This window comes from Aotus nancymaae, unplaced genomic scaffold (assembly GCF_030222135.1).
Source record: "Aotus nancymaae isolate 86718 unplaced genomic scaffold, 86718_ANA_hifiasm-v0.15.2.pri h1tg000036l, whole genome shotgun sequence".
Lineage (NCBI taxonomy): Eukaryota > Metazoa > Chordata > Mammalia > Primates > Aotidae > Aotus > Aotus nancymaae.
In genome coordinates, this window is record NW_026988450.1 from 72,539,729 (window position 1) to 72,552,319 (window position 12,591).

General features: G+C 43.0%; 2 pseudogenes; both read left to right on the plus strand.

Moving 5' to 3' along the window:
* The first annotated feature begins 2,567 nt into the window (after positions 1-2,567).
* LOC105716824 (neuropilin and tolloid-like protein 2) lies at positions 2,568-3,450 on the plus strand (annotated as a pseudogene).
* A 1,146-nt stretch (positions 3,451-4,596) lies between these two features.
* On the plus strand, positions 4,597-12,379 carry LOC105716831 (ADP-ribosylation factor 3-like; annotated as a pseudogene).
* The last annotated feature ends 212 nt before the right edge of the window (positions 12,380-12,591 follow it).

Below are 12,591 nucleotides of genomic sequence, written 5' to 3' on the forward strand. Positions count from 1 at the left end.
CTAGTCATGCTAATGCAAGCATTCTGCTCCAGGTGACAGACCTATTTCTCACTGTAAAGTAACTCAATTGGGGTTCTCGTGTTTGCCTCACTCAGGTGCGCACTTTACTCAGCTTGAGACAGTCTGGAGGGTCTCATCACCTGAGCACTGACAATTGTGCATCTCCTGGCTTCTGAGGCAAGAATCAGGTCGTGGGATGTGGTGGATGATGGTGGTCACTGGTGCAGTCTTTCCTGGCACAGGCCCCTCTTCCCTAATTATTCCTATTTTACAGATGGTCGGAGAGGTTGGGTAAATTTTACAAAGTCACACATACAATAAGTGGTGGCAGAGTCAGAATCCACCCCTGGTTCTCTCTGATGGCAAAGCCCAAGATTTGTCGCTATCCTGATATTCTTTCTTCTATGAATAGATATGCAAAAACAAGTGGCAACTTACTCTTCAATTCCCTGGTGTTGTCTATGTCATTCCATATGGGGAAACGCTGCTTTAGAAAAAATGAAGGAGAGAGGCAAGAGTGAAATCTAAGCTGCCTGACTGACCAGGAACAGACAGTGTTGTGGAACTGTCTGATCAAGTTTCAAATCAAATCACTCTCAACAGATTGGGGTTCTGGGTCAGAGTCCCAGCCTTGACAGCCATATTTTGGCACCAGGCCTGAATCTTGTAAACCAGGGACTGCAGAAAACAATGTATCAGGAACAAGCACACAGGAAGGATGAATGGCCAGTCCCGGTGACTCACACCTGTAATTCCAGAGCTTTGGGAGGCTGAGGAAGGAGGATCTTTTGAGGCCAAGAGTTTGAGAGTAGTCTGGGCAGCACTGTAAGACTCCATCTCTACAGAAAGAAAAAAATAGCCAGAGGTGGTAGTGTGAGCACCCGCAGTCCCAGCTACTCAGGAGGCTGAGGCAGGAGAATTGCTTGAGCCTATGAGTTTAAGACTGCAGTGAGCTATGATTGCACCATGCACTGTGGCCTGGGCAACAGAGTGAGATCCTGTCTTAATTTTTTAAAAAAGGAGGAAGGTCAGGAGTGTGTCCTCCTCAGGGTCAAGTCCTACCAAAGCTGCTTTTTCCACTTCCCCTGGGCCTCCTGTCTCCGCCTGTAAGACCAGGTTTCTGCCTCCTTCCAAGTTTAGTATTATTTTCCTGCTTTGTATCATAACTCCTACAAGGACAAGAACTTGTGAGCCCATAGGAGAAGCCATACACGGTGATTAAGAACAAGCTATTGACATTGCAGAACTGGATTTAAATCCAGGTTCAAACACTTAACCTTCCTTCTGAGATAGAAAGATGGGGGAAACAGTCCCAGACTTGTAGGTGAACCATGAAGAATACATGTGCTAATAAAGGTAAACTCTTGGCACTCAGTGAGTGCTCAATAAAGGATATTAAAACCTAGACCTGTGGCATGGGGCTTGCACGATCATCTTTTGGATATCAACAGCTATTTTCAGGAGGTTTCCTGAAAATAGATTTCCTCTCTCCCTTTCTCCCTGCCTTTTTTAAGGCTGTAGGACATCAGTAGGCAGGGGTTGAGTTCCAGCTTAACTACAAATTGGCCATGTAACTTTGTACAAATGAGTCACCTGTTAAGGATTCAGTTTCCTTATCTGAACTATAGTAGCAACACTTCAGTGGATCCTGTGCAGTTGATAGGATGGGGCACTGCAAAGCAGGAGGCAGCGCCCATTGAGGGGGGCTCTGGCATGGCGGGCCACAGGACCTGAGCCCTGCCCCAGCAATGGGGACAGAGTGGGGCTGCCACAGCCTCAGCCCCTTGTAAAGCACCTGGCAGCTTGGGAATATGCCCCTGGAGGGGCTCTGCTCTGCCCTCTAAGATGGACAAAATATGGGAATCAAGCACATTCCTGCCATCCAGTGTGACCTTTGGGTTCAAACCAGCAACGGGGGTCATTTTGCATCACCAAATTATCCTGTCTCATATCCACCGAACAAGGAGTGTATCTACATTTTGGAAGCTGTTCCACATCAAAGAATCGAGTTGACCTTTGCTGAAAATTATTATATAGAGCCATCATTTGAGTGTAGGTTTGATCACCTGGAAGTTCGAGATGGGCCATTTGGTTTCTCTCCCCTTATAGATCATTACTGTGTCATGAAAAGCCTTCCATTAATTAGATCAACAGGGAGATTCATGTGGCTTAAGTGTAGTTCTGCTGAAGAGAACTAATATTCATTTATTTCAGATCTAGACTTTACTTACCTAGAAGACTGGCAGTTCCAGCTCTTGAGAGCTGATGGAATAGTGTGCTCTAGTCAGGTAGAACAAGAGAAAACGAAACCTGGCCAAGCCATTGATTGCATCTGGACCATTAAAGCCACTCCAAAAGCTAAGATTTATTTGAGGTTCCTAGATTATCAAATGGAGCACTCAAATAAATGTAATAGAGACTTCGTTGCAGTCTACGATAGAAGCAGTTCTATTGAAAACCTGAAGGCCAAGTCTTGCAGCACTGTGGCCAATGATGCAATGCTTGAAACAGGAATTGGAGTGATTCAAGTGTGAACAGAGGGAGGTAGTCGGCTTAGCAGGTTTTGAACGCTCTTTACTTCCTTTGTGGAGCACACCACATAGTATTTATCCATCCACCCACCCACCAGTGGGCATTTTGTTTGTTCCCACCTTCTGGCTACTGTACGTAATGCTGCTGTGAATATTGGTCTGCGAGTAACGGAGTTCCTGCTTTCCATTCTTTGGAGTATCTAGCTAAAAGTAAAATTGCCGATCATAAGCTCCCTGCATAGGCAGCACTGCCTTTTTCCATAGCAACACGTGCATCAGTAATTCTTCCATCTGTAATGGTGTCCACAATTGTGTATACCTTAGGGATGAAAGTCATTGTAAAGAAAAGAGAAAAAGCAGAACTATTTGAACAAGTCACTACAACTCATGGGACAATTATAGGCATTACTCAGGGATTGTCTTGGTCCTTCTCATTTTTTTCTGTTTTAGTACAAGTGAAACAGCCTCAAAGAAGGTCACGGCTTGCAAAAGTGCGTTTAATAAAACTGGGTTGCAAAAAGTGTTTGATCCTCCGCACTATGAACTGTTTTTGCTAAGGGACAGAGATTTCTGAAGACCTGGCAGATTTGTCAGAAGAACTGAACAACTACCAGAAGTTGCGGTGCTCCTCCGCCTCCAGTGCGTCCATGACCACCACTGTGGGTCGCAGGCCTCCAGCGTCAAACAAAGCAGGACCAACCTCAGTTCCATGCAACTTCCTTCCTGAAATGACTTTACACAACCACAGCCAATGAAAACATTTCATAGCACCTTCGAGAGAAGTAGTTACACTTTCAAACAGGGACATGAGTTTCCTGAACAGGCCCTAGAGGACCGAGCAATGTAGGAGATTCTCTGTGAAATTTATGTCAGGAGGCGAGAAGATTCTGCGCAAGCATTCATATCCACTGAATTCTAACCTTGTGCTAAAGGTGGCATGAATTCTTAAGTGTGTATGTGCGCACCTCCAGGGCACCACACTGTTTCCAGCAGCCAATCCTTTTCTCCCGCCACCACCGCGAAGACCTTGATTTACCACTAACCTACTGTATGGTGATGTTTTTATTCTCTCAGGCAGTCTATAAATGTTAAACCAATCAAGGAACTTACTCTATTCAGTGGAAACAGTAATCATCAACTATTGCTTGGTGTCATATATAGAAAGCACCACTAGTTAAAGAGCATTGGAAGAGGTGGTTGGATGGAGCCAGGCTCCGGCTGCCTATGAGTTTTAGCAACGGGAATACTGCTCTTGACTGATATAGCTCTGTCAATATTTTGATCCCACAATAAACTTTAAAATGAGAAAAAAAAGACATATAGTGGTAACAGCTATTATTTAATAGGTCTCATGCCCTGATGAATATACTAATACATTCTATAATTTAATCTTCCTAACCCTGTGAGGAAGGCATTTTCCCCAATTTAGATATGGAGGTTTAGTAGCTGACCAAAGTTACTCTGCTAGTGACTCACTAAGTCAGAATTTGAATCCTGAACAGCTGGGCTTCACAGCAGATGCTCTCTTGCCTGCATCAGCCTCCTGCCTATGGCTGTCCCTCCCACAGGCCTTTGGTGTGAGTGCAGAGATTGTGACTGTGAAACTGCTTTTTGTGTTGTAGAGAGAGTAAATTCTAGTCATTATGTGATCTAACATATTGGCTCCATATATACCCTCCCTTTTGCCCCCATCTCTCAACCCACAAGAACCCAGTGAAAGGAATCAGTCGAGAAACCTATTGCTCTGTTCCTGAACAGCTTCCCCATCTAAATCTGAGATGGTTGTCTTGGGAACCAAGCAAATTCCTTGCTCTCTGCTCTGAGTATGGGGCGGCCGGTAGGGTTGCCAGAGATGGGCTTCTGCTGGTTTCTCAGGTGCTGTTGGCCTTGGTGGTTTAGAACACTTGAAGACTGGGCAGGAATCAAGAGATGTGGGGTAGTTTAAAAAAAAAAAAAAAAAGCAACTCATAGAAATTTGGGTAGAGAACAAAATTGATGTCAGGAAGACCATCCAACTCGACCTTGACTCTGAAGTTCCCAGGTAGAGAAGGAGACAGGATGGAACATGGGAAGATCAGAAAGAGGAAGAAGAGACAAAGTGAAGGTGGGAGTCAGAACCCAGCAAAACTCCTACTCAGAGATCATCAGTGCCAGGCTCTTAGAGGAGGGTAGGGACCTTGGGCACAGGCAGAAGGAGCTGCCAAGACACTAAATTCGCCCAGATGGGCAGGCTCAATTCATCATTGCTGTTTGTACCACCCCTTGACAGAAGGGACCTGAGGACAGTTTTGATGGGAATAATTGTTAGAGCTTGAAGAGTTCCTCGAGAGCTGGTACCAGGTGTCTAGATAAAGAGTGGGGCAAAGGGAGGATGGTGGAGCTACAGAGGCGAAAGCTAGGAGAGGGAAGATAGAACACTAGCACGCCTGCTCCGTGACTGCCAGAGCTGGTTCCAGTGGGAGGTCTCGTCTTTGTTCAACCTTGATTCACCTTCACGGAGCCAGAGTCACCAACTCAAGTCACACCCTGACCTTAGGAAATGCACCAATTTTTGTTGCAAGAATTACAAGCCATTACCACCCAAATTCACTGATTTTCTAATAAGTCTCCCCAGCAAATAAAAATTTCTCTCGTATGTTTCAGTTCACAGTATACAAAGTACTCGGGGTTCATGTCTGGTAATACTACAAAGAGCTATATTACACTAGAACCCAACCTAGCATCCACATCAAAAACCACTGGTTTTCTCACTGCTTTAAAGGAATCAGCACATCAAGGCACTTGTGTGTTGGAGATGGGACTACCAATACTCATTCCCCTTGCCTTCAGGTTGTAACCAGTGGGCAATGGGCACGAGGAGCCAAACGGGGACCAGAGAATTTATTTTTTCAATATCAGCAAGGACCTTATCACTCTCAAGGTTATGGTTTTCTATTAACTGTCTCCCTCCCCGGCCCTGAATGGAAGGTAGACGGACCAGCATAGCAGGAGTAACTTATTAACCAACCCACTGCTTTACCTTTTTGCTTTAGGTGCTGCTAAGGAAGGCAGAGAATGGTGTGCTCATGAGGCTTACTGTGCCTGGGCATAGACCCAACAAGAAGCAAGAGCCCTGAGGTGAATGAGCAGTGACCTTAGCACATAAACCTTGCTCAACAGAGCAACATGGCCGCCAAGTGCCAGCCTCCCACCAGCTCTCCAGGACCAAATCAGTCTTGCTTACTGCTGACGCGGTGGGAGGAGGAGACAGAGGTAAACTCGCCATCCCGGTTCACCTGAAACTAAGGTGTTCCCAAGATGTAGGGCTTTTCATGGTAAAACCAGAAGGTTCCTAGCAAATCAGGATTCATTGGTCACCACCTTCCTTAAGCCTTGGCTATGAAGAGAGGATAGGATATGGAGAGAGGAAGGGAAGGGCTTCTCCCTAAAGCAGCTTCAGTAGCCACCGCAGGCTGATGAGAACTAGGGTAATTAGTGGATTGCATGTAGGTCTGGGGATGAAATTTTAGATGTCAATACAACACCGCCTTAATAGCACTGCTGTCTGTGGTGGAACTACAGGCGATTTTTACATTCTTTATGCTTTTCCGTTTTTTTCCAAAATTTCTACGATAAACATCCGTAGTATGGTAATCCAAAAAAAGAACTCAACTATTTTCAAATAGGAAGAAAAAGAGAAGACCAGTCATTTTAATAATAAAACACATTTTTAAATGGTGATCCTTTGATCACTTTCTCCTGTACCCCAGATGGGGGTGAAAGGCAAAGTTATATTTATTAACCAGTGCAGAGCAACAAGTAAGGAAAATGAAAAATGCGTTCCAAGTTTACCCTGTGTAGCCTTTGGATTACTCAGTGGTAGCATCATGATTTTTCAGAAATATCTATTTCACTACTCTCTCCTTCTTTATAATAATCAATGGAGACTATTTAATTTGGGTTCTCCCCAAACCCACACTACATTTCCTATTCCTTTCCAGGTACTTTCATCGAACTGTAATTGTGATTTGATATTATGCCCTTGATTTAAATGGCATTACTTACTCTTTGAGCAAGCAGGGCTGAAAATATAATTTTCTCTATTATATTCAGACCCCTTTCAAAGAATCAGTGTTGGAGACTCAGATGACAAACTCTTCATTCCCCTTGCCTCCAGGTTGTTACCAGTTGGTAATGACACAAGGAGCCAAGCAGGGACCAGAAAATTCATTTTTTCTTCATAGCAGCAAAGACCCTATCACTCTCATGGCTATGGTTTTCTAGTAAACTGTCTCCTTCCCCTGCCCTGAATGGAAAGTAGATGAACTTGCTTCATTATCTGCCTAACTGAGGAGAAAATCTAAAGAGATAGGGTCTTGGTCCCGATTCAGCACCTTCCTGAATGTATAGTTTTAAATGTGCCCAAGACTCAGCTTCTTTGTCCCAAAGGCAGAACTGGGTGGCACTTTTTCTCCAAGTTTCAGAGTGTCCCCGGAGGGGTTCAGTCAAAAACAGTGAGTGTGGACGCATTCTGTATACTATAGGATGTTATACAAAGACTTTAAAGCATTTATCAAGGGATTGATCATTTTGCCTTAGATGCCAGGAAACACAGAAACCAATTCAACCAGAAAATAAAAACACTTACTCATTCATCCCTCCATCCAAAATGCATTTCCTTCTCACCCCATCACCTCTGTGTTTATGGCTGGAGATTAAAAGATGGATGAGATAATCTAACCTGGGATGGAGTCCAAGGCACGGTGATGCTGCAGGCTCCCAGACCATCTTCCACCCACTCCTCTTAGTTCCAGGCTCTGGGTCCCTATGAGACAAGTCTGATCACCACTAAGTTTGAAAAGCAAAGCTTTAAACCACTTCTCCACTGCTAACTGATAGAAGGTCAATTTTTTTCCTCCCTTTTACCCAAAGGGAAAAATAAACACTTTAAAAATGACAAAAGTCCTTTAGGCAGAAAACTGGACTCAGCTAGAAAAGCCAGACAGTAAACACCCAAACTAGCTGGAAGGAAAGATCCCTAAAGAGTTTCTTCAGGGCATCTGCCAGAGGGACTGAAAATAAACCTTTTGAAAACCAAGCACGCCATTCATACACATGCCATTCATACACATATATCGCAAACTTTCTTTCAAGCTCTGTCTTGGTGCAAAGAAATCGTTAAATACATAGACACACACTTGGCCAGAGGAGCCTCCACTCCTGGAGGACTGAAGCTAAGGGAAGACAAGTATGACTCAATTCCCCATGAACCAACTCTGTTTCCCAAGTAAGCAACATCCCTTATAATGTGGGTGGCTGCTGGGAAGCCATCTGAATCCCCAAATAACACGTCTTATCTAAGCCCCTCCTTGTCCCACTCTAGCCTACCAATGAATGTCTGAAACTCAACCCGCTTGTGATTTCATTTATTTAGGTTAAGATATATTGCTGTTATACAACCCACTCCAGGTGTTGGCAAAAGTGGGCAAAATTTCACAAGCCAAGTTCCAGGCATTTGCAGGAGCAAAGGAGTTAGTAGTAAGTCACTGAGAACGGAAAAGTCCTTTCGTAGCTGTCTATGGAGAGCATGCAGCAGCCTAGTGGTTCTCAAACTTCAGCATGTCTCAGGATCACCTAGAAGGCTTGCTTGTTAAGGCACAGACTTGGCTAGATATGGAATTTCAGGCTCAAAGATAGATATGCTCAGCACTTTGAGGCTAGTTCTTCATTGTCTCCTAGCATCTGATGTGGCTCCTGAGAAGTTGATGGCACTGATTCTATCCCTTTGGAGGCAATCTGCTTTTCCTCTGTGGTAGCTGTTATGTGTCCCTCTATGGGCTTATTCTGAAGCAGCGCTACACCGTGCCCAGGTTCATTGTGTTTTGTTTGTTTTTTATTCCATTTAGTTATTTTTTTTTTGTCCTGAGGGCTCAAGTCTTTCTTCAGTTCTGGGAAGTTCTCAGGCAGTAAATTTTCCAATGTCATCTTTCTAGCACCTTATTTTATCCTTTTTAACCCCTATTGGAGGTATGTTGTATCTTCGTGCTCTGTCCCATCTACTTTTCTTTACTTTCATCTTTTCTACCTCTTTATCTTTTTATAATTAACCTTAGAGTTTACAGATTTACTCTTCTGCAATCTTCAGAATGCTGTACTTGTTAAAATAACAAATTAACTGCTTGTTCTTGCTTCCTAATCACTGTTCTTGTTCAATAATCAATGAATTCTATTCATTCTTTTATCTCATATAGACTGTTAAAGATACTCATTTAAGTGTCTCTCCCCAATATACACACAGCTGACGGTTTACTGTTCTTTTCTTTCTCTGTTTCTAGCCTATAGAGATGCCCCTATATTGTTTTAGAAGACTGTTTTTTAGTAATATAGTTATTATTTCTATGTGCTTTTGAAATAATAGCATTTATCCCATGCCCAACCTATCATCTTGGGAGCATTGTTATATATTCTCAATCCTTTTCAGTTCCCAGCAGCTGCCTCCAGCATCCTCCAGCCAAAGTATCTCCAAAAGCCCAGAGATCACTTTGCAAAATACTCATGGCTGTCCCTTAGAGAAACCTCACACTTCTCATCTGTTATCTCTCTGTATTCAGGAAGCATGGTGGGCTCATGGGTTGCCTAGATGTATTTTTATTCTCTGAGTTCAATTTAACATAAAAGGAACAAGAGGAGATAAAATAAAGCCACTTATTCAGGCTCCTGTCTGAGGTGAATAACAGTATTATTTCTCACTTCTCACCCACATTGTAACATATTTATCCCAGGGAAAACAAATCCACAACTTGCCAACTGATCTATATTCCATGGGGCAGGCTCAGTTTCATTCACAGCTGTGTCCCTTCTACCTAACATGGCTCTAACCTATAGATCGAATGAACCACCTTACAAAGGTAGTGAAATATGTGTTATTAAATCTATTTCTTGGTTGAGCAAACTCTGGGTCAGAGTCACAGCCAAATATTGCCAGAACTAGGACTAGGACCCAGAATTTCTGACCCTTGACCCAATTCAACACATCCCAGGAGAACCAATACAACTTCTGTTGATGATTTGTTGACTAATCTATTCCTCAAAGGCATGAACTGCATCTTATTCATCTATGTGCCCATATGAAGGTATTAAATAAGGTGCTTGTTAGAGTGTTGTAATTATATAAACTGCTAAAATTAACTTTCCATGTGTTTCTTGATATTTTTGCATTCATGGAACATCCTGGAACCTAATGACATTAAGAACCCTCTCCCCAGAAAAATGCACATCTGTACATACACACGACACAAAAAATTTATTATCAATTTCGAAGGCTCTCCAAACTTCTAAAGCTGGTTAATACCTTAAAAATCTCCTTTCAAAGTCTTAAAATTTTAGAGCTTATAAGAGGCCTTAAATATTACTGACTTCAATTTCCTTGTTATACACATGTGGGAACTGAGGGCTAGAGATAGGAAGTTACTGGTGGATTGATCTAGAGTATATGCAAGGAAGGCCTGGGATATCTGCTGTTTGGAAGCCCTCAGAATTAACTGGGGAAAGAAACCCTCCACCTCTCTTGGACGTGGACTTTGTTCAGCACTGCTTTCCTTACTCTCATCTTCCTGAGTTCCCACTGGCAGAAGTGACCTATCCAAAGTCCGACAGCCAGAAGACCTGAGACTAGGACCCAGGTCTTCTAGCTCCCCGCCCATTGCCCCTTCCATGAGAAACTTGATTTCCCAAATTCTCTCAACGTCTTCTGCTCTCAGCCAGCTTCTCCCATCCCAGCCTTCCTTCTGGGTTCTGCTTTCATTGGCTGCTTTCTTACATGATATTCTCCCCTATTCTATTAAAAAGGAATCAAAATCTCAGTTCATAAAGTGAAAAACAGATTAGGATGCTTGAAACCAAATTTGCTTGTGTATTTCCAATGTGATGCTCCCTAAACCAAACTCTTTACAAATAAATAAATAAATAAATCATGACCTATCACTTATTCCAGTCCTGAGAAAACAACAACATAAATAAGACAAGATGATGGGACTGGATGACAGGTGTCATTTAAAATCATGTGCTGAAAATGGGTAAATCTCTGTTAAGCTAAAATAAATTAAATGCAAATAAATGATATTTATGGAGAAATATGGGCACAAAGCACAATTCTGTTTTGCTATTGATAACACACTGCAATTACATCAAATGAACTGACCCTTCTTGATAACAAAAATCGTTAACTGCCTCAGAAATTTAATTACATAATCACTAATAAATCAGGCTAATTCCATAGAATTAAAAAAACAATCAAACAACTACCAAAACAAAATTCTTTTTAGAGTTAACCCCTGCAAGGTGCCATAAAACATATAAAGAACCAAATATTTCTGAGTGGCAGTGTTGGAACTCAGGTCTCGGGGCCGGGCAATGACTTACACCAAGTTAATATAGCAGCAAGTTATACAGGCTAGATTACCAGATGAGGCCATGACATCTGAGAAGTGTTTTTTCTGTAAATAATAACATATGATAATGAGGAGTTTTGCTTCCAGCAATACTGACTAGGTTGTTTTGGACCAACCATCCTGCTGAAGGCCATAAGAAAACCTAAAGAAAATACAAAGAATGCCCATGAAAGCATCAGAAAGTTATCGAGGCAAAGAGAGCTTACAGGACAAGATCCAGCAGAGCCAGAAGTAAAGTCAGGAAGTGGAGCTCCTTTACCGCTCAATTTGATTGCTGATTCCAAAAGCAAAAGCTGAGCTTCCAGGAAGCTGAGTAGAGTTTGGGGGATTCTCACAGAACTAGAGAGAAATAAAATAAGGATCACAGCTCTCCAGAAAGGAGCAGCTTCAGAAAATATTCAAGACTGTCAGCTGGAAAATATGAAGGACTGATACTCAGGTGTAACAGCAAATAGGAACTAGAACATCCCTCCCAAAGACTGAGGCTTCTAATAATTTAATCCCCAATTTGATTAAGATGATCCACTCTTTGCTTAGTTTTGGAAAGGTCCAACAATGAAACAAAAGACAAATGTGATGAGTAGAAAACAAATTGCAAAACATTAAACTTAAACTTGGCCATGTGAATAATTATATTAAAAAAATTTAAAGGCAGATATTGTCAAACTAGATTTAAAAAGGCAAGATCTAATTATATGCTGTCTATAAGAGATGCATTTTAAACACGAGGTCACAGATAAGTTGAAAGCAAAGGGATAGAAAATATTTTATGAAAAAATAGGCATAGGAGAACTGTTCTGTTTCTATTAAGATCAAAGTAGGAAGCGGAACCAATGCCTGGCTGGGGAAGCACCACTGAGGTGTTCCCGGCCAGCATCCTTCTGCCCACTCACAAGCACGGGGAACATCCTCACCAACTTCTTAAAGAGCTTTTCCTGCACAAAAGAAGTGCCCATCCTCATGGTGGACCTGGATGCTACGAGGAAGATGCCAATCCTGTACAAGCTGATTATGACCACCATCCCCACCTTAGACTTCAGTGTGGAGACCATGGAGCACAAGAACATCAGCTTCATCCTGTGGGACGTGGGTGGCCAGGACAAACCCACCACCACTACTTTCAGCACACAGAAGGCCTGATCCTCGTGGTGGACAGCAATGACAGAGAGTTCATGGACGGGGCCCAGGAGGGGCTCATGAGGATACTAGCTGGGGTCAAGCTCGGGATGCAGTCCTGTTAGTGTTTAATAACAAGCAGGGCCTCCCCAACGCCAAAAACGCAGCCGAGATCACAAATACGTTGGGGCTTACTCCCCACACCACAGGAACTGGTGCGTTCAGGCCACCCACACCATCAGCAGCGACAGGCTCTGTGAAGGGCTGGACTGGCTGTCCCAGCAGCTCCCAAACCAGAAGTGAACACGAAGCCTATTCCTCTCACTCCTTCTCTCGCCTTCCACTTTACTCTCATGTAGCAAATGTGCAGCTCATGGTGTGAGTGCCAGAAGCTGCCTCCGGGATTGGATCACCATGTGCCTCTCACCATGCTGTAAATATGGCAGACGCAGCCTTTGACTAGTCTTTTTATTTAATGTAAATAGTTTTTATTTCCAATAAGGCAGTTTCTGGTA